Source organism: Colobus angolensis, unplaced genomic scaffold (genome assembly GCF_000951035.1).
Source record: "Colobus angolensis palliatus isolate OR3802 unplaced genomic scaffold, Cang.pa_1.0 Scaffold29, whole genome shotgun sequence".
In the NCBI taxonomy this organism is placed as follows: domain Eukaryota; kingdom Metazoa; phylum Chordata; class Mammalia; order Primates; family Cercopithecidae; genus Colobus; species Colobus angolensis.
The window spans coordinates 9707961-9729104 of NW_012116154.1; positions in this window are offsets into that span (position 1 = coordinate 9707961).

Below are 21144 nucleotides of genomic sequence, written 5' to 3' on the forward strand. Positions count from 1 at the left end.
GAAAATTAGTCCTTCAATTCTCAAATGTGTAAGGTCATGGCACAAGTATACATATGTAACAAACCTGCACGTTATGCACATGTACCCTAGAACTTAAAGTATAATAAAAATTTAAAAAAAAAAAAATGAACAATTCCATCTCAAAAAAAAACAAAAAATAACAAAAAAAAGAAAAAGAAAAACTTACAATCCACTGTGATCCCAATCAGTAAGAGAGACAAGTAGGAAAATTAGTCCTTCAATTCTCAAATGTGTAAGGTAATGGAACAATCTGAAAATGATTACCAAATATGTCTTGTACCTTACCACTTCTTATAGTCTTCACTACTATAGTCTATTCCAAGCAACTATCATCTCTCGCCCGAATTATTGAGAGCTCCTAAATCATTGTTACTGCTTCCACAATGCCAACTATGAAGTGTTCCCATCTTAAGAGGCAAAGAAAACATGCTAAACTTTCAGTCACGTATCCCCTTTTCTCAGAACTTTCTGCTAGTTTCTTGCTCACAAATAGCAATAACTGAGATTTTAGCAATGGCTTAAAATGTCTGTGATGCTATGCCCCGACCTCTTGCCTCCCTCATTTCATTTTCTGTTTCTATTCCTTTCGTTTGCATACCACAAGCCACACTGACCTCCTTGCTGTTCCGTGAGTATGTGAGGCATTCTCCCAGGTGAGGACCTTTGCATTTGCTGTCCTTTCTGCTTGATACAATTTCCCATAGGATTTCTCTCAGTTCCTTGAAATGTTTACTCGACTGTCTGCTTCTCAGTGAGGTCTTATTCCTACCCAATCCAAAATCCAAAACTCTAACCCAATGCCCAACTCCCTCTTTATTCTTAGAGCTTTTTTTCTTGCTTTACATACTATCTAATAAATCATATCTTATGCATACTTATTTCCTTATTGTCTTTCTGCTAGAAGCTAAATTTAATGAAGTTCAAATTTTTCTATTTTATTCTTTGTGTTTGGGAGCACCAAGAGCAAATCCTAAAATATTTGTGTCTAATATACTCAATAAATACACATTGAAACAATAATTACACAAGTTTATAAACGTACAAAGTAAATTTGTATACCAACTCCAAACAATTAAAAACTATCATAAAACCATTATAATAGCAAAAAAAAAAAAAATAGAAAACTTAAAGGTAATCTACTAAGCGATGGAAAATCTCACTATGAAAAATTACACAATTTTATTAAAAGAGATAAAAGATGAAAATATATAGAAATACAAATAATTTCCATGAGTTGGAAGGGTTTACACAATAAAGATCAAAATTTTTCCCAATTAGTTTGTGAAGTCAATGTAATTTCAATCAATATACAAACATGATTTTTCCAGGGTTATGATATATAAATCCAATCTAAATTTCATACAGATGATAAAAGTAGTAAGATTACCAAGATATGTTTCAATTAGATAAAAACAGTAGAGAGAAGGCAGGATGTGTGGACCTGCTCTAACAAACATCGTCTTTCAAATAAAGAATATTTAATATAGGCACTAGTTTGGTGGAGAAAGAAAAATAATGCCTTATAACTGGGCCGGGCACGGTGGCTCAAGCCTGTAATCCCAGCACTTTGGGAGGCCGAGACAGGTGGATCACGAGGTCAGGAGATCGAGACCATCCTGGCTAACACGGTGAAACCCCGTCTCTACTAAAAATACAAAAACTAGCCGGGCGAGGCGGCGGGCGCCTGTAGTCCCAGCTACTCGGGAGGCTGAGGCAGGAGAATGGCGTGAACCCGGGAGGCGGAGCTTGCAGTGAGCTGAGATCTGGCCACTGCACTCCAGTCCGGGCGACAGAGCGAGACTCCGCCTCAAAAAAAAAAAAGAAAAAAAGAAAAAGTGAAGTTAGAAACATGTTCAGATTTTGTTTTAGAAACTGATGCATGTGGTAGGCAATAAACTAGTCCCCCAAATATGCCCATATCCTAATCCCTGCAATATGTGACTATGTTACTATACATGGTGAAAGGGACTTTGCAGATGTGATTAAGATTAAGATTTTGAGATAAGAAAATTATCCTAGATTATCTGGATGAGCTCGATGTAATAAATAATAAAAATCCTTCTAAGTGAAAGAAGGAGGCAGAAGTGTCAAAGAGGGAGATGTCACGATGGAAGCAGAAGCGGGAATGATACCATTGCTAAGTGGAAGGCAGTCACAAGGCAAATAACAAAGGTAATCTCCAGAACGTGGAAGAGGCAGGGAAACACCTTCTCCTCTAGATCCTCCAGAAATAATACAGCTCTGCATACTCATTGATCTTAGCCCACTGAAACACATTTTGGACTCCTGAGGGTCATGTCAGTAATCCATATGATTATCTTCCTAAGCTTGAAGGAAATAACTGATGACAAATAGTTACCTGTAAGACTTCCCACCTAACAAAATAACTTAAAAGAAATGGGACTAGGAAGAGGTGTGTGTGTGTGTGTGTGTTTAATCAATGTGTGTGTTATTTTTCTAAATGTCTGTTAGTACTATATGATCATGTGGAGAATACAGCATATTTTAATAAGATTATTTCAGTTTTTCAAGTATCATCTATTTCACTGTAAATAATAACCTACAACACCATTTCACCAATACTTGTAATCACATACACAACCTTTTAAACTGTTGAATTTATTTAATTAAATCTGTAGCCTTTGTTAGGAACAAAAGTTTAGTTTCTTAAGCTGGGCATGCTGTTTGTTTATTTCACTGAATGGAAGTATATTATGGGCATTTCAAGAGAAATAAATGCAATGTAATGCACAAGAAATTAATCATAAACATTATTTCTATATAAAGAATTCCCAAAGAAAATCCTGTTAGACTTGCAAATTTTTTGTTAATAATGTACCTGTTTCATCTAGGGAACAAAATCAAGATTAATTGAATGGGAATATCCAAGTTTAAGACTGCAATAGACTCATGACTTAATTAACATCAAAATCTCATGGTATCCTTCAAGTGACACCATAAAGAAATATCAGTAGAGAGGAGTTTGAAATTAATTAAACATCACAGTGAATAATAACCCACATATGCCTTTAGTAAAATAAGCTGCAGGTTAAGTTAAACAAGAAGAAATTAAGAATTTTGCTTACTTGTGAATAAAATAGACATTTGATGTTTGATAATATTGTGGAAATATTTGTATTGAAACATACATAATTGTTTCTTTTTAATTTATGCTTAATTATTTTACTAATTGATCAAGAAGTCTTACATTACAGTATTACCCTTTATTATCCCCATATTTTACACCGAGGAATACTTGAGGCAAAAGGGATTAGAAAACACACACTATAATATTACAATTGTGTTTCTGAGTCTTTGGTCCAGCACAAAGTTATGTGACTGAATGTGCATGCCCTTCAAAATTTCCAGCAATAGAATCTAATTAATTGTCTTAATCAAAGTTTGACCTTGGAAAAATTGGCTATTCCACTTACCAGCTTCATTGACTTCAGCAAGCTCGTTAGCATTTCTGCTTCATTTTCTTCATCAATGCAAAATGAATACTGTTATTTATATACTTAGCACTAACAAAACAGTAAAACAAGAGAAATAATGAAAATACGTATTTTTTTCTGTTTTTGATGAATGTCCTCTCCACTACTCTTCCTTCTCTTTGTGAAAAGAAGAAATTTGAATTACAACTGCTCACTTTCTTTTCTCTCTTTTACTCTATCACTCCCTTTGATGTACATATTTAATATATTTTCTATCTAATTTCAATATTTTATTGCAAGCCTAAAAATCTGCATCGCTGCCTGTTTCTATATTGAGCCAATGATTTAAATGTAGACTTATTGTTGGCCACATTATTTATTGGTATTTCAATGTCATCTTTTAAACTCAAAATAAAATTATCCTGCTTTCTTGGCAGCTTCTCAAAAGTAACGCTCTGCTTTATTCGGTCTTTTGGTTTTGGTCCTCACACTGGTCTCTCTCAAGCCCCACTGTATCCCTTGAGTCTCTTTCCATACTTTGTAGTGCTCACCCACCTCCTCTCAAAGGAATCCAATTCTACTTTGCCTCAGGGTCTAGCTCAAATTCCTTTTTGACTGACTGCTAGTACTTACTGACAGATGCTCATATAGATATTTTCTAATTATATGTCCTATTTCTCTAGGACTGAAATATAAGTCCCTTGAATTCAGTCTATGAGTAGGGTCTTTTGGTTTCAAGTAACAAGGAATTAACTTTGCTCAACTTTAGAAAAAAAAAGATAATTTATTGGCAATATATGTTGTATTTATTGGATAGGTTACCAACTTGCAAACAGGTTAGAAAACAATAACGAGCCAGGTGCTGTGGCTCACACCTGTAATGCCAGCACTTTGGGAGGCTGATGTAGGCGGATAACCTGAGGTCGGGAGTTCAAGACCAGCTGGACCAACCTGGAGAAATCCTGTCCCTACTAAAAATACAAAATTAACCGGTCATGGTGGCGCTTGCCTGTAATCTCAGCTACTCAGAAGACTGAGGCAGGAGAATTGCTTGAACCCAGGAGGCAGAGATTGCGGTGAGCCAAGATCACACCATTACATTCCAGCCTGGGCAACAAGAGTGAAACTTCATCTCAGAAAAAAAAAAAAAAAAAAAAAAAAAAAAAAAAAAAAAAAAAAAAAAAAAAAAAAAACAAAACAAAAAAATTAGATACTGCCTGGCTCCCTTCCAGGTGTGAGTTCAGCACTACTGCCTTGATGTGTTTTGTTTTCACTTGCCCTTCAATCTCTCCATTAAAAATTCAGTCCCAGCAGGAAAAATTAGTTAAGTTAGTTGAGTTTAGATTGCATTATTTTCCCTCTATTTCTGTACCAGGAAAATCAGAAGACATTTTTTGATCAAGATAGCTTCCAGATCCTTTTAAACTTCCGAGATGGTAGGATAGAGCTACTTTGTTTACTAAACTACCAAGACTGCACACAATATTAGGAAGGAAATTCACACAAAGGAAATTAATATGCTCTTAAGAAAAAAATATGCTAAAAAGAAGAAGAACAAACACTACTAGATGTATGAGGCAAATTTTTTGTTCATATTTTAAGTACGAGCTTTTCATCAGGGCTATAACTCAATGAGATACTATGAGTTTATATTGTGTTGCTGTAACAGACTATAACAGACTGGGTAACTTAAAAGGAGGGTCGGGGGTGGGGGGTGGGGCAGGAAGACCCAGTGTGCTGCTCACATCTGTCACCCCAGCACTTTGGGAGGCCAAGACAGGCAGATCACCTGAAGTCAGGAGTTCCAGACCAGCCTGGACAACAAGGTGATGTCTCTACCAAAAATATCAAAATTAGCTGGGTGTTGTGACGGATACCTGTAATCCCAGCTACTAGGGAGCCTGAGGCAGGAGAATTGCTTGAACCCGGAAGACTGAGACTGTGCCACCACACTTCAGCATAGGTGAGAGAGTGTGACTCCATCTCACAGAAAAAAAAAAAAAAATCACAATTCTAGAAGCTGGAAAGCCCAATATCAAGGTGTCGGCATTTGAGCACCTGGTGTAGACCTTCTTGCTGCATCATCCTATGACATAAGGTGAAAGGGCAAGAGAAAGAGAAAGGAGGCCAAACTCACCCTTTTATCAAAGATCCACTCCCAGGATAATTAATCCACCCCTGAGATAATCGTGTTAGTTTATTCATGAAGGTAGAGCCTTTATGACCTAATCACCACTTAAAGGTACTACTTCTAAATACTGTTTAATTAAGGATTAAGTTTCCAATGCATGAATTTTGGGAAGCAAATTTGAACCATAGCAGATGCCACTTCTGCACTGTTATTAGTAAATACACTATTTAATGTGTTTAGAGGGTGGTTGTTGAGAGAACCTGGAAGAGAGTTACTAAAACAGGCAAGGGTAGCAAGGAACACTTTCAGATGTTATAACACATTACCTAAAGGAAGTATTACCTAGTATTTATTATCTAATACTCAATAAGTTTATTTTTGTAAGTCACCGAATATATCTATTTGGAAGTGTTGATTAGAAAGCTTATAACTAGTTCAGTTTATAATCCATAGTCATATCAGTCATTGTTAGAGGCAGACTAGTAATCAATAAAATCTGACTAATCTAAGAAGATATGCTCACTTCTCCCACCACATCATTTTTTCTACCACTACCACCACTTATATAATCTTCCTTCTCACTTGTTATTATAGATGAGCTATTTCCACGCCTATTTAATGTTATACATTTTGCTTGGGTACTACATGCCACAACCTCTAGCCAACTCTGGACATTGCCCCAGTAACTCTTCCCTCTTCTGCCTTTACCAACAATGTTCCTTCCTATAGAATCATTTTTACCAATGTATATATTAGACTGAGTAATTTCCCCTAACATATCCACATCTTAATCCCCAGAAACTGTAAATGTATCACCTTAGATGGCAAAATAGACTTGGCAGATGTGATTAAATTAAGGGTTTTAAAATGAGGGATTAGCCTGGATTTTCCAGGTGGATGTGATGTAATCACAGAACTCCCTGTAAGAAGATAAGATATCAGAGGGAGAGAAAGCCATGTGATGTTAAACACAGGGAGACATTGAAGATACAATGCTACTGGCTTTGAAGACAGAGGAAGGGGCCACGAACCAGAGAATGTAAGGGATATAACTCTAAAAGCTGGAAAAGGCAAGCAAATGTATTCTTTCTCAGCGCTTTCTAAAAGAATCATCCCTGTCAGCACCTTGGTTTTAGCCCTGTATGACTTACGTCATATTTCTGACATCCAGAAGTGTCAGAGAATAAGTTTCTGTTGCTTTAGGCCATGACATTTGTAGTAATTTGTTACAGAGCAACAGAAAAATATTATACTGCACAAGCGTGCTTTTATCACTATGAATTTGGGGGGAAAAAAAAAGCAAAAAAACTTTTTGTAGACTAGTTTCTCCATTTGTTACCACCCAATTTCTATACCCCTCTTAGTGGCAGCAACAACAAAACCTCCTCAAAAAACTTGTTTGCTCTTTCTGTCTTCAACTTATCTCCTCCTATTCACTCTTTAACTCACACCAATCAGATTTTCATGCTCATTTCATTAAGGTTGCTGTTGGCTTACACATCGTGAAATCCAATGGTCCGCAATTCAGTCCTCATTTACTATAATCTCTCTGCAGAATTTGATAGTTAGTTTTGGTATATTTTCTTTAATTAGGTTGAGGGAGAAAAAAATCTTCTTGTTTTCATTACTAAGTCATTCATAAATTATTATTGATACCATTTTTTCTATTCTTCTTAAAACTTAATATTAAAATATTCTAGGACTCAGTCCTCAATACCATTCTCTATATACTCTTCCTCATTTGGTGATTTTATGGAGTGCACTGGCTTCAAATGCCATCTCTGTGCCTGAAACTCACTATTTATGTCTGTACCTCAAATCCCTCCTCTAAATTTCAGCTTCATATATACAAATTTCTACATAAAGATTAAGCAGTTATCTCAAACTCAATAAGTACAAATCTGAACTCCTTATCTTCCTTTCCCACATACCCCAAATTGATTTTCTAGTAGCCTTTCTGGTCTCAGTTGATAACAAATGCACCCAATCCTTTGCTCAGGCCAAAAACTTTAAATTATCTTTATTTATTTTTCTCATATCACATCCAATTTGCCAGACTGTCCCTTCTCAATCCTTTATCACCTTTGTTCATCATTATTGCTCCTATATTGTTTGAAAAACTGACTGTTCTACTTCAATTCTTTTATCCCTACAAGTTGATTATTGGAAGCCAGAGCAACCCTCTGTCCTAAATTTTGTGGTCTTTCCCTTTCCCTCACAGCAAAAGTCAGAATATTCAACATGGAACCAAATAATATTTCTCCTCCATACCCTTAATTCTTTGAGCTTATCTCCTACTACACTTCCACTTGCTTATTCTAGTTCATTCCCACTGCTGCCTTGACCTTTGTTGAATATAGGGCACACTTCTGCCTTAGTGACTTTGTGCTGACTGCAAGTTTTTCCATCTGGAATACCTCTATACATAGTTATTTATGATGCTAACATATTTGGAGGCTTTTCTCAAATTTTATCTTGTCAATAAGATTTAATCTGACCATTTTATTTTATATTGATTTCTCAATTTCTACCCTATAATCATTCAAATACTTATTGCATTAACTAATGCACACATCCAGAAACAAATCTTGGTCTGGAAGGTTGTACTCTAGAGAAAAATTATAGTTTAACAACTTAAAACATATACCAAATATAATAATGCTGTAATGATGCAGAGAGACCCAATCCAGAAAGCTCTTCCTTGCAACTCGAGCAGATTTATAGCAACACGCTAACCAACTCATAGTCTCTTCTACCCCTAAGGCAATGAAAAGTACATGCAAGAAAAGAGCAAGTAAACAAGCATTTTCATGGTGGATATTTTCCGTTTTAAGTAGGCAATAGAGAGAGAGAAAATAAAAAGCTAAAATCACCTAGTAGGTAGGAGAATCACACTTATTCTCATGTCTGAGTGACTCCAATAGGACTTCTGTTTACAAATGATGAAGTATAGCATCATTAAAACTCAGTAAAATATTTTATGATAATGTTGATTTTGGGGTATGCATATTACATACGCACATACATGGAATTATATGTTCTTTTCATAGGCTGGTCCTGAACGTTAAGAGGCATGCATAGTTGTACGAAATATTTACTTTGAAAAATCCATTACAAACTATCAAGTAAATAATATCTATCTTCAAATGCCTGCAATTAGACTTTTACACAATAATCCATAATGACTCCAATGGAGTCTTCACGTAGGATAGAGTAAGTAATGCACAGCATGTTAGTGATTAGGTATTTACATAATAGTGTATAACAGCTCTGAAGAAACCATCACAGACTATCAACTAAATAAAGCAGATTTTTGAAATATGTAATTTACTATTTACTTAATTTTGTCAACTCTTGTAAATACACGTAATAAGCATCCTTATCTTTTCTCTTTTGATAGATACTAAGCACTGTCAAACTATGCCAAAAGTTTAAACTACAACTTTATTCCTATATCTTTACTCCCCCTTACAAAACACTCGGAGCAGCTGTCTAAATTTGCTTTCTCCACTTCCACATTTCCAATTCTGTTTTTAGCACACGGCAAGTATACTTTCATGCCTATTGGTCTGCTGAAACCAGTCTTAGCAAGGTCTCCTCTTGCCAAATCCATTATTTATTTTCAGCTCTCATCTAACTCGAATTATCAGCAGTTAACACATTTGATCATGTGGCTTTTTCTTGATTCAATTCCATAACTGGTCCTTAAGAATTATGTATTTTCCTCTTTCACTGGCACCTCCTTCCAAATCCCATTAGAAGACTTGTCCTCTCACTGACTTTAGCGTTGCAGAGTACTAGGTTTAATTATATATTCTTTTCTATCTTTAGTAATCCAAAATATTTCAATAAACCCTTTGAATTTAAATACCATTTATGGTTTAATAACCTGCAGTTGTATGTCTGAGTCCCAATTTTGAGTAGTATCTGCCTACCTGAAATCTCCATGTGGATGTTTGCTAAGTAGTGTGGTATAGGGATAATTTCTGCCACACACACACACACACAAAAAAAAAAAAAAGCTCAGCAATACAGATTAGATATATTCTAGAAACTATATAAATGCCCTGTTGAGATGGTGAAAATAGTAGGGGTTTCAATTCCCTTTCTTGCATATTATGTTCATGTGAAGTCAAACTACCTGTAACCTCTTGAAACTCTAGGCTTTCTCATTTTTGACACTTCACTGATGCCCCTCTCAGGGCATTTTACAAAAATGTTATCAATGTTCATCTTAACAACCAGACTTCTTCCGTGTTTTGAAGGTGATAGAGGAATATGCAATGATCTTTCCATGGCCTAGAAAACCATACTGCTACAAATGTGCAATGATGCAGAGGTACTTTTTGTAGAAAAGACAGTGAGATTACTAATTCTTTTTTCTCAACTTTTGATAGCTTGTATTTTATTTTCATCTTTTTTTCTTTCTTCTTTTATTTTTTATAATTATGTAAAGTCAGTCTCATAATCAAATTAAATTTAATGAGCTGGATTGTCTAAGCAATTTACTGGCATTCTTGGGACATGGGAATTGATACTAAGTATTCTGAAAGCCTGATTCTGATTCCAAATAAGACTCATCTAGATTAAAAACAGAACTAAAAATGCTAAAAACATTACATCTGGGAATCACATCATCATATTCATAAATTAATCCAAGCTTTGATGTATTTGATGTTCTTTGGACTTTTTATTCTCAATTCAGTGTTAGTACTGAATGAGTATTCATATGCAACCAAATGGTTTTAAATAGTTATAATGTTTTTTTTGATTATCCAATTTCTGAATATTTCTATACTTAGGAGATATGTCATGAATAAATTTCTACATATTTTCCATCAAAATAGCACTAATTTTTAAAGTAGTTTGTTAGGTTAAAATCGATGTTCTATTAAGTTCAGCATGTAAAAACCTTTAATGATTTAATGGCATTTGCTTATTAACTACATAGAAAAATTACAGATTTTTTGAAGCTAATAGATGAATATTGAATTTAGTAAAAATTTATTTAAACTATTATAGACAATTGTAAGACTGTTTTTCCACACTGTTCTATAACAAGAGGTTAGTGTTAAGGGTGTAAAATATGAATATTTTCATTGCACCAAAATACTGCAGTAAAAGTATTATGTATCTCCAGGTGTTTAAATCTCTGAAAGGTTGAGACTATTTTGTCATTAATGCATATTGGTATTGATGTTAAGGTACTTGTAATGTTACTCTGTCAATATGTTCATTATTGGGAAAATTTAATAAATTTTAAAGTATAAAGTATTTAATTAATGCCTTCATGATACTGACCTGAAAAAAAATGAGTTTAAAAATCACAAGCACTATAAAAATCACAAGCACTATATTTGATTGACTGCTTGAGTGTTACTGAATAAGACTACAATGCCTCTGTTTTTCAAATTATGAATCATATTAGCTGCATGAAATAAATTTACTGGGTTCTCCCCAGCATTAAAATATAAATTAATACAGTAGAATAGGGTATAGTAAAATAGAAAATATCTAACTTACTGGTAAGTGGAAGCAGTGTTTTGTACCATTCTTGTTTCACATGCATATGTATGTTCATGTCTGCACCTGAACCATATGCAAATATTTTTTCCTTGGTTTTAATCAACATATTTTGAGAAATACTTATTTAGATTTTTGTATCTGTTTACAGTCTCTGTTCCTTTAATCTGTAAGTTAATTTTGCAATCTATGACAGAGTAAAGACACACATGTTTGACAAGCAATACATAAATATTTGAAAATTGTCCATTTTGAAGGACAGTTAGAGAGTAAGAGAAACTTTCTAAGAAGATATTGTCAATTGGCCAGAATTATGACACTTGTACATATTTGTAACAATTACTTTGCAAGGAGAGAAGATTAACATGATTGTAATACCTCTATTAAGATTTAACTGTTTGAGACTGGAGAGAGTCCCAGTCTCTTGGGAAGCAAATCACTGTTAGGGAATGAACACCATTGGTGTTCTATTGGAAATCAGAAAAGGTGGTCAATGTCTGTTAGCTAGATGAAGAACAATGTCTGACAAAAACATAGCGGAATGGTAGACATTTTAAGAGCTTCATTAAGGAATACTGTACATGAAATAAAATGTATACATTGTAAGTATGTATTTTAATGTGTTTTAAAATATACATAGAATGGTGCAATCATATAGAACATTTTCATCACCCCAAAAAGTGGATTTTTGCTCTTTTGTGTCAGTACCTTTCTCCCATCCTAGTGCCCAGGCTACCATTAACACAGCTTCTAGTTTTTCATATAAATGGATCCATATAATATATATCCTTTTGTGTCTGGTTTCTTTTTAGCATGCCTTTGAAATTTATAGATGGTGCCTTTACCTTGAGTTTGTTTCTTATTGGTGAGTAGTATTCTAATTCATGGTATACCACAATTAATCTATCCATTTGTTAGTTGATGTATATTTGAATTATTTTCTATTTCTTTCTAGTGAATAAGTACATAATGAATATATGGATATGACCATTTATTATGGGCATATATTTGTGATTATTTGGCAAAATATCTTAAAATCAGTTTGGTGGGTCATATAATAAATATACATTTAACTTTATAAAGAACTGCTAAACTGTTTCTTTAAGAAATGCTTGGCCGGGCGCGGTGGCTCAAGCCTGTAATCCCAGAACTTTGGGAGGCCGAGAGGGGCGGATCACGAGGTCAGGAGATCCAGACTATCCTGGCTAAGATGGTGAAACCCCCGTCTCTACTAAAAAATACAAAAAACTAGCCGGGCGAGGTGGCGGACGCCTGTAGTCCCAGCTACTTCGGAGGCTGAGGCAGGAGAATGGCGTGAACCCGGGAGGCGGAGCTTGCAGTGAGCTGAGATCCGGCCACTGCACTCTAGCGCTGGCGACAGACCGAGACTCCTTTTAAAAAAAAAAAAAAAAAAAAAAGAAATGCTTTATTTTGAATTACCACAAGAGTTCAAAATACTCTGAAGTCTCAAAAATATTTGGTGTTGTCAGTATTTTAAATTTGAAGCATTCTAATGATTTTTTTTGTGTTTTTTACTGTGGTTCAATATTGCATTGCCCTAAGGGCTAATAATATTCCAGTGATGGTAAAATCACCTGGGGATAATTGACTTTGTGTCTTCGGCTTTTATTCCATTCCCAGTTTTTTGAGTTCTTGTTTTACCGTGAAATAATGCTGATATTTTTACAAATAACTTTTCATGATTCTATTGGGATAATCATTTATTTTTTTTAGTTAGTAAATTTGCTGACATATATTGATTCGTTTTGAGTTAGACTACTCTGTATTCTTAGGATGAATCTTAATTCATTATGTTGTTTTTTTTTCCCTACTATACTGCAAAATATTGTTAAGTATATGTTATTAATCATTCTGAAGAATACAAGTCTGTTTTCTTTTATATAGGTATTTTTTTTGATTTTGGGTATGAGAATAATGCTGGCCTCACTAAATAAGTTGCGTAGTGTTTCCTCAGTTTATCTTCTGAAAGAATTTGTGTAGAATTAGTGTTGTGATTTATGTAGAATGGCGTTGATTAGCTATCTTTTAAAAAATGTTTGATATAAATCACCAATTAAATCACCTTGGCTCAGATTTTAATTACTAGGGAAGAATTTCATCTACTAAATCTTAATAATCATAATCATAATAATGGAAAATAGGGTTATTCCGATTATTCATTTCTTCTTGAACAAGTGTTAGTGTTTTCAAGAATTTTTTTTCATTTCAACTAAGTTTAATTTATTGACATATGTGTATTCATTATAATAATCATGGTCATTAATTGTCTAAAAGAGCTTGTTGTAAGGTTTTCTCTTTTATTTTATTTTTATTTTTTTGAGACGGAATGTCACTCTGTCGCCCAGGCTGGAGTGCAGTGGCCGGATCTCAGCTCACTGCAAGCTCCGCCTCCCAGGTTCACGCCATTCTCCTGGCTCAGCTTCCCGAGTAGCTGGGACTACAGGCGCCCACCACCTCCTCACCCGGCTAGTTTTTTGTATTTTTTAGTAGAGACGGGGTTTCACCGTGTTGGCCAGGATGGTCTCGATCTCCTGACCTAGTGATCCACCCGTCTAGGTCTCCCAAAGTGCTGGGATTACAGGCTTGAGCCACCGCGCCCGGCCTGGTTTTCTCTTTTATTTCTGATATTGATAACTTTATTTTCTTTTGTTTCCTTGATCAGTTAGGCTAGAGGTTTATTAATTTTATTGATATTTACAAAGAATTAGCTTTCAGTTTAACTTATTTTCTTCCTTTTTCCATTTTCTATTTTATTGATTTTTCTCTTCTATCTTTATTATAAACTTACTTTTTGTTTACCTTAGACCTAATTTTCTCTTCAATTCTTATTTTTTAAGTTGTAAGTTTATATTAAGCACTGCTTTGTCTGTATCCTAAAAAGTTTTCTTTTACTTTTAGTTTAAAATACATTATAATTTCCTTTGTGATTTCATTTTTTTTTTCTAGTCAAGGTTTATTTATAAGTATACTGGTTAATGTTCAAATATTTAAAAATATTTTCAGATTTTTTTCAACATCTATTTTATTTATATTTGAATCCAGGGACATAATTAGTATAAATATATTTTAAAATGTACTGAGACATTTTAATTCATTATTTATTTTTTTTTTTATCTTGGTGAATGTTGTATGTACACTTGAAAATTAATACTTTTTGTTGTGAAAAGTTTTCCATAAATGTTAATGTATTTAATCTCATTGATAATATTTTATTATATTTAAAATGTTGTTTTTCTAGTTTCATTAACTACTGAAAGGAGTATTACAGTTCCCTAATATGATTGTGAATTTTTCTAGTTATTTTAATTTTATCAGTTTTTGATATACTGTACATATATATATAGACTTACTAGTTTGTAGATCTATCTAGTATCACTTTCCTTCTACCCGCAAAAATGCTTTCAAATTCCCTGCACTATGTTGATGATAAACTCTCTAGGTTTTTGTTTATCTGAAAAAAACCCATTATTTTAAAAATATATTTTCACTGGATATAGAATTCTAGGTTACAAATTTTGTATGCATGTCTGTTTTTTCCGGTATGTTAAATATTTGGTTGTACTGGCTTCTGGATTGAATACTTTCTGATAAATAGTATGCTGTCATTTGTACATATATTTGTTCCTGTGTGCATAATGTCTCTATCTGGCTCCCTTTTGTTTTTGTTTTTGTTTTCTTAGCAATAGGATTATAATGTGCCAAGACAGGGTTTTCTTTATGATTCTTCTGCTTGAATTTTTAGAGTAAACTTTCAAAATTCACAGTGGGCCAACCACAGTGTCCCACACCAGAAATCCCAGAATTTTGGGAGGACAAGGTGGGAGGATAACCTGAGACCAGGAGATCAAGACCAGCCTGAGCAATATAACGAGACCTCATTGCTATTAAAAATAAAAATATTAGCTGAGCATGCTGTTGTTTACCTGTAGTCCCGGCTACTCAGTAGGCTCAGGAAGGAAAATATCTTGAGCCCAGGAGTTCAAGGTTTCAGTGAGCAATAGTCATGCCATTGCCCTCCAGCCTGGGCAACAGAGTGAGACTGTGTCTCAAACAAAACAAAACTAAAACAAAAATGCACAATGATTTCAATACTTACTTCAAAGCTATAGTAAACAAGACATTGTGATACAGGGTAAAAGATAGACACATAGATTAATGGAACAGAAAAATAAAGCCACCTACACATAGATGATGAGTTGAATGTCAACAATATTGAAAGATGGATAGACTTTTCAACAAATGATGCTAAAACATTTTGGACATTTTAATACAGAATGAAGACCTCAACTGAGACCTCATGTTAACTCAAATGTATCATTTGCTCAAGAAAAAATCTAAATTATATAATTTATTGAAAGAAACATGAAAAACAGCATTGAGACCATGGATTATTCAAATATTTCTGTGACATGACAACAAAAGCATGAGCTATAAAAGAAAAATGTTGATAAATTGGACTTTATCAAGACTAAAAAATTTTGGAATTTTAAAAGATATTGTCAAATTGAGAAAACAGGAGAAATTGAGTCAGAGATAAAAATTACACAACTATCTAATAAAAGATAGAATAGAATAAATGTGCATATATGTGTGTGTGTATAAATGTTTGTATATGTGTGTATATAAAAGTGTGTATATAGGTATATATATATGTATGTGTGCTTACATACACACAACATGCACACACATGCACACACAGTCATCATAATTAACATTATAGTTAACAGCCATTATAATGAATGTGGGAAGGATGATATCAATAAGTGGACATCAAATGTCTGAAGCTGAAAAAAATCTGTTTAAAATGGAAAGGTTTTACAATGATATTGGGTTTCTATCATAAATATGTATGAAAACACTAACAAAATTTTTTCCCACAGTTTTTTTTTTTTTTCTAACCTATCTTCTCCATTTTCCTTTTGCTATATGAGACCTTTGACCTTTCTAAACCTTATCAATTTAGTTTGCCTCTCAAAGTTTTCGTGAGTGTTTGTCTTTTGTTCTATTTTTCAGTATCAGGATCAGGAGATACCTGAATTTGTCTATTGTAGTCTATAGTGTCTGAGAATGATAGATTGATGGATAAGGGTAGTCTTCATGCTGTCTATATGTGCTGCTTCTTCTTGCCCAGAAATTACATTGTTCTCTCTCTCCCCCACCCCCCACATCTCTCTCCTTGCAATTCATAGATTGTGGACCTGTTCTTAGGCAAGATAAAGGGTGTCCAAAAGGAGATATATGATATATGGAGGACTGTAGGAAGAGTTATAAATGAAGTTTGTATGTGGTCTTTTGGTCCTTTCTTGCTCTGACATTTACCTGCTGGCTGGGCTTTGGGAGACAGCTAGCTTGCGCCTTGGTGTTGGACAATGTTGTTGGTATCTCTGCTGTATTTGCTAGTTTAACTGACTTCCTTCTGATACTTTAGATGGATAAACACTCTTGGACATAACCATATATTTTCTGAGCCTTTTCTATTCTGAATTTTTTATACTTGCTATTGAAATCAGCCAAAAGAGTAAATGTACAATTTTCTTCTGTTAAATTATAGAATACTCTAAATCTGCTTCTCTCCATAATTATGGAAAATTTTGATTAGATTTTTTAAACAAAGATCAGAGATTTTGCCTTCCAGGATTTTGTGAACATTAGAAAAAAATATGACAGACACCTGTCACACTGGCTATTGCTAAATTAATGTTGCTTTTTGTTATTTTGAAGAAGCATTTTGAAATAGCACAAAAAGTACAAATTTGTGAGCCAGATGGCTATTAAGTTGAATATCAGCTTCTCCATTTACTAGTTTCATTGCACTTTTGAGTTTTTGCACTCTGTCCTCTAAACTAAATATTCTAGTAATTTTGCACTCCTTAAAGAATTCTATTTCATTAAAATACTGAGATAATACAGGAAAAACACAATAGAGATTTTAGAACATGCTATGTATCTGACAAATATTTTTTCTTCCTTATCACAAGTAATTTATTTTCAGTAATCAAACTCTTGTGAATAAGGGAAGCTTGGTAAAAAATTGAAGTTAAATTCACCCGATTTTAAAAATGGTCTTTGCACATGCTTCATTGGAATAAAAACGTTATATTGCAATTTTATCCTTGCTTTATAATTTTATAGCTAATATTTTTATTGAAATTATCAGTGCTAATTTATCCATTCTTGACATGTATTAGTTCAGCATTAATAGAGGGGAAGAAACTTTCATCTCTATTCTAAGTAAAAATTGAATATTTTGACATTATTGGAAAAGGAAATTTCACAAGAATGTGAAAACAACAGTGACCTAGAGGCATCCAGTAAAGGCACATATGATATTAAATACAATTTCTATTGAACAGTGATATGCTTTTTCTGTGTCCCCACCAAAATTTCATATTAAATTATTGTAGTTCCCATAATTCCCACGTGTCGTGGGAGGGACCCGGTGGGAGGGAATTGAATCAAGAGGTCTTTCCCTTGCTGTCCCTCATAATAGCGAATAAGTTTCACGAGATCTGATAGTTTTATAGGGGTCAGTTCCCTTGCACATGGCCTCTATTGCCTGTTGCCATGTAAGACATATCTTGCTTCCCCTTCACTTTCTGCCATGGCTGTGAGGCCTCCCCAGCACTGTGGAACTATAAGTCAATTAAACCTCTTTGCTTTACAGATTACTCAGTCTCTGATTTGTCTTTATTAGCAGCGTGAGAACAGACTAATAGACATAGGCTCCTAAAAGTTTATAAAATTTTTATGGTAAGAACTTTGCTCAGTAGATGGATGCAGGGTTTATAGCATACACTCAAAACCATAATTACTAATCTCCCTCTTTCCTACCTTTCTAGAACGTATTCATTGTTCATTAGCATTTGGAACAGAAACATAGTGTTATAAGCTGTAGATCCATTATATTCCCCAAAATCTTTTTCTGCATTTAATACATAGGCACAAAAAACACATTCATTTCATTTCTGCTGACCTAAATGTGAAATGGAGTTTTAAAAAATGTAGTTCATATTCCCTGATATTAGGTTGGGAAACTAGGTAACTGAATAACTATTGCACCCATATTCTCATTCCAATACACATATTTGAATTTGTTATTATCTTTTAATTTTTTTATATAACTTCAATAATTTAACAAAATAATTTGGAGGACTCAGAAAGCAATGTGTCAAATCTTATTGTCTGTATAACCTGTGAGTACCTCCACACTTTTTGGTCACCATAGGTGAACTTTATTTACATGATAAGAAAGTGAATAATTAAATGCAAATGGAACTAATAAGATTTGTGAATCCTATATTGCATATTCAAGCATAGTATTAAAATTGAAAATGTATGATTTCTTAGGGAATTGAAAGACTGATCAGCTGGGAGCACTGCAGCTGATGGTTGCTAGAGCATTGGTCTAGTCATTTTACTGGTGTTCTAGGAAACTAGAGATGCATTGAAAAGTTAAGCCGGGTATCTTCCTTAGTAACATTGCTAAAATGGTTGGACTTGTACAAACACATTAGTACTTCTAAAATATTTTATATATTTTTATTATTTTCTGTCATTATCTCTGAACATAAAGCTAGACCATTCCATTTAATTTTTCATTCCAAGTCTTTTTCTTTTTTCAGTTTCTCAAGGGTAATTGAGGCAAAGACCCTGACAGAATATTGTATGGGGGTGGGAGTGGGAGAGATGCAGGGTTACTTACTTGAGGTGAGAATAGAAGTAAACCAGCAACAGCCGCGTGTGATGGCTCATGCCTATAATCCCAGCACTTTAGGAGGCCGAGGTGGGTGGATCACTGGATTTCAGGAGTTAGAGACCAGTCCGGCCAACATGGTGTCTCTACTAACAATACAAACAATTATCCAGGTGTGGTGGCGCACCCCTGTAATTCCAGCTACTTGGGATGCTGAGGCACGAGAATTGCTTGAACCCAGGAGGTGGAGGCTAGTTAGGTATGATCATGCCACCGCACTCCAGCCTGGGAGACAGAGTGAGACTGTCAAAAATAAAAATAAAAATAAATAAGTAAAGCACGAGAGACCTGTAAAGGATGACTATATTCAGTACAGTAATGTGCTCAAGACAGTAATTGGTAGCGGAACATCCGCCCTGAGGGCTTAAGAAGGTATCTATAGGAGGAACCAAAGGAGACCTATCCCTACACCGTGATAAAAAACACCTTGGTTCTAGAAATGAGATACTCGAAAGGGTGTCATGTTTATTTGGGCTAGGACAAAAATCCCTACAATATACACACTCATATCCAGATGATCCTTAAACAACACAGGGTTTAGGGGAGCTGTGTAGTTAGGTCACACAACTTAACTATTAATAGCCTACTGCTGAGCAGAAGCATTACAGATTACAAACAATATATTAGCACATATTTTGTATATGTGTTATACACTGTATCCTTACGATACAGCAAGCTAGAGAAAAGAAAATATAGTAAGAAAATTGTAAGAAAGAAAAAATACATTTGCTATCCATCAAGTGACAGTAGATCATCATATAGGTCTTCAACTTCATCTCCTTCATGTTGAGTAGGCTGAAGAGAAAGAGGAAGGGGAGACTGTTGGTCTTGCTTCCTCAGGGGTGCCAGAGGCTGAAGAAAATTCATGTATAAGTGGGGACCCACACAGTTCAAATTCATATTGTTCAAAGGTGAGCTGTATTATACTAACTCTATTACATATGAATAGAAATACGATGTATACTTGAAGTTTATATTTGTAGTCACAGGCTCCTGAGCTACCATAAACTCATTGTTTGAAGTGTTCTGTGTTTGTCAACAGTGCAAATAATTCATTCGTTCATGGTTTATTAGGGGAATTTTTAGATTTCTCTTTTAAAGCACTATGTCAGTTTTCATCTTAATAATTTCAAGTTTTGATTTTCTCATTCCAATTATTTTGCATGAGAATGATTCACATCCCAGATATATTTATCTTACATTCATTTTCACATCATATGAACTGAGACCAAAAAATTCTAAACTTTTTGTAAGGTTTAATTGTCTACCAGATTTTACTTGTGTTCCTTTCTTTGGGTATAATAATGGAAGAGTAGTATGTGGAAAAATATGGTTTATGGTTATTTCTTCTGTTCTGTTTAACATCACTTAAATATTGCACTCTCTTATAAAACTACACCTTGAAAGTAATATAAGCGAACTCTAATATATTCAGAGGAAATTGACAAGTTTTATAAGATAACTTAATAGTTTCCCATATGGGGAATAACTGAAGGAAACCAATAGTAAATGGAAGAAAAGAGAATTCTTAAGGAGTCATAAAAAGTGTACCAAATTTACCAAATATGTAGAAGTATTTATCTTTCTGTCTTTTCTTCATAGTTTTAATATAACTATATATGTGAGACAAAATGTTTGAGAGAGTCAGGTATTTTAACTTCTATTTGCCTCTAGAAAGTTGCATGCAAATCTGTGGTGTTGGGCTTTTTGTACTTATTGGTGTGTGTGTGTGTGTGTGTGTGTGTGTGTGTCCCATTGAATTATGAATAATGAGCTTATTGAGGTTAGCAACCTCATCCTGTACAGCTGCATAAGTGACCTGGTGGGGGAGAACGATATAGCAACATTCTCTTCCTCCTTCTCAACATCATCAATATCAACATTATCAACATCATCGTCATCATAAAAAAACAGCTCATTTTAGAGTAGATATTGATGGCAGCCCTTTACCATAGGCAATAGCAAAACAGGGGCCTATTTGTATTTTCTTGCAGGTTTTTGCTGTATTACGCAAGTACCTTAAAGCCACATACTCACAGATTCAAGTATACAACAGTCACAAAATACAAGGTAGGTATTCTCAACCAAATCTGTCTACAAATCCAGAGATATGATACATGGTCAGTATGGGTGCTTTTTTTTAAAATAAATAAGCAAAAGACAATAAATGAATAACTCGTAGAGTTTTTTTTTTTTTTCAATTGTGTACCTTATCCGTGAGACTCTCATCTATTGGTGATATTAATCACTATTTTCTTCTG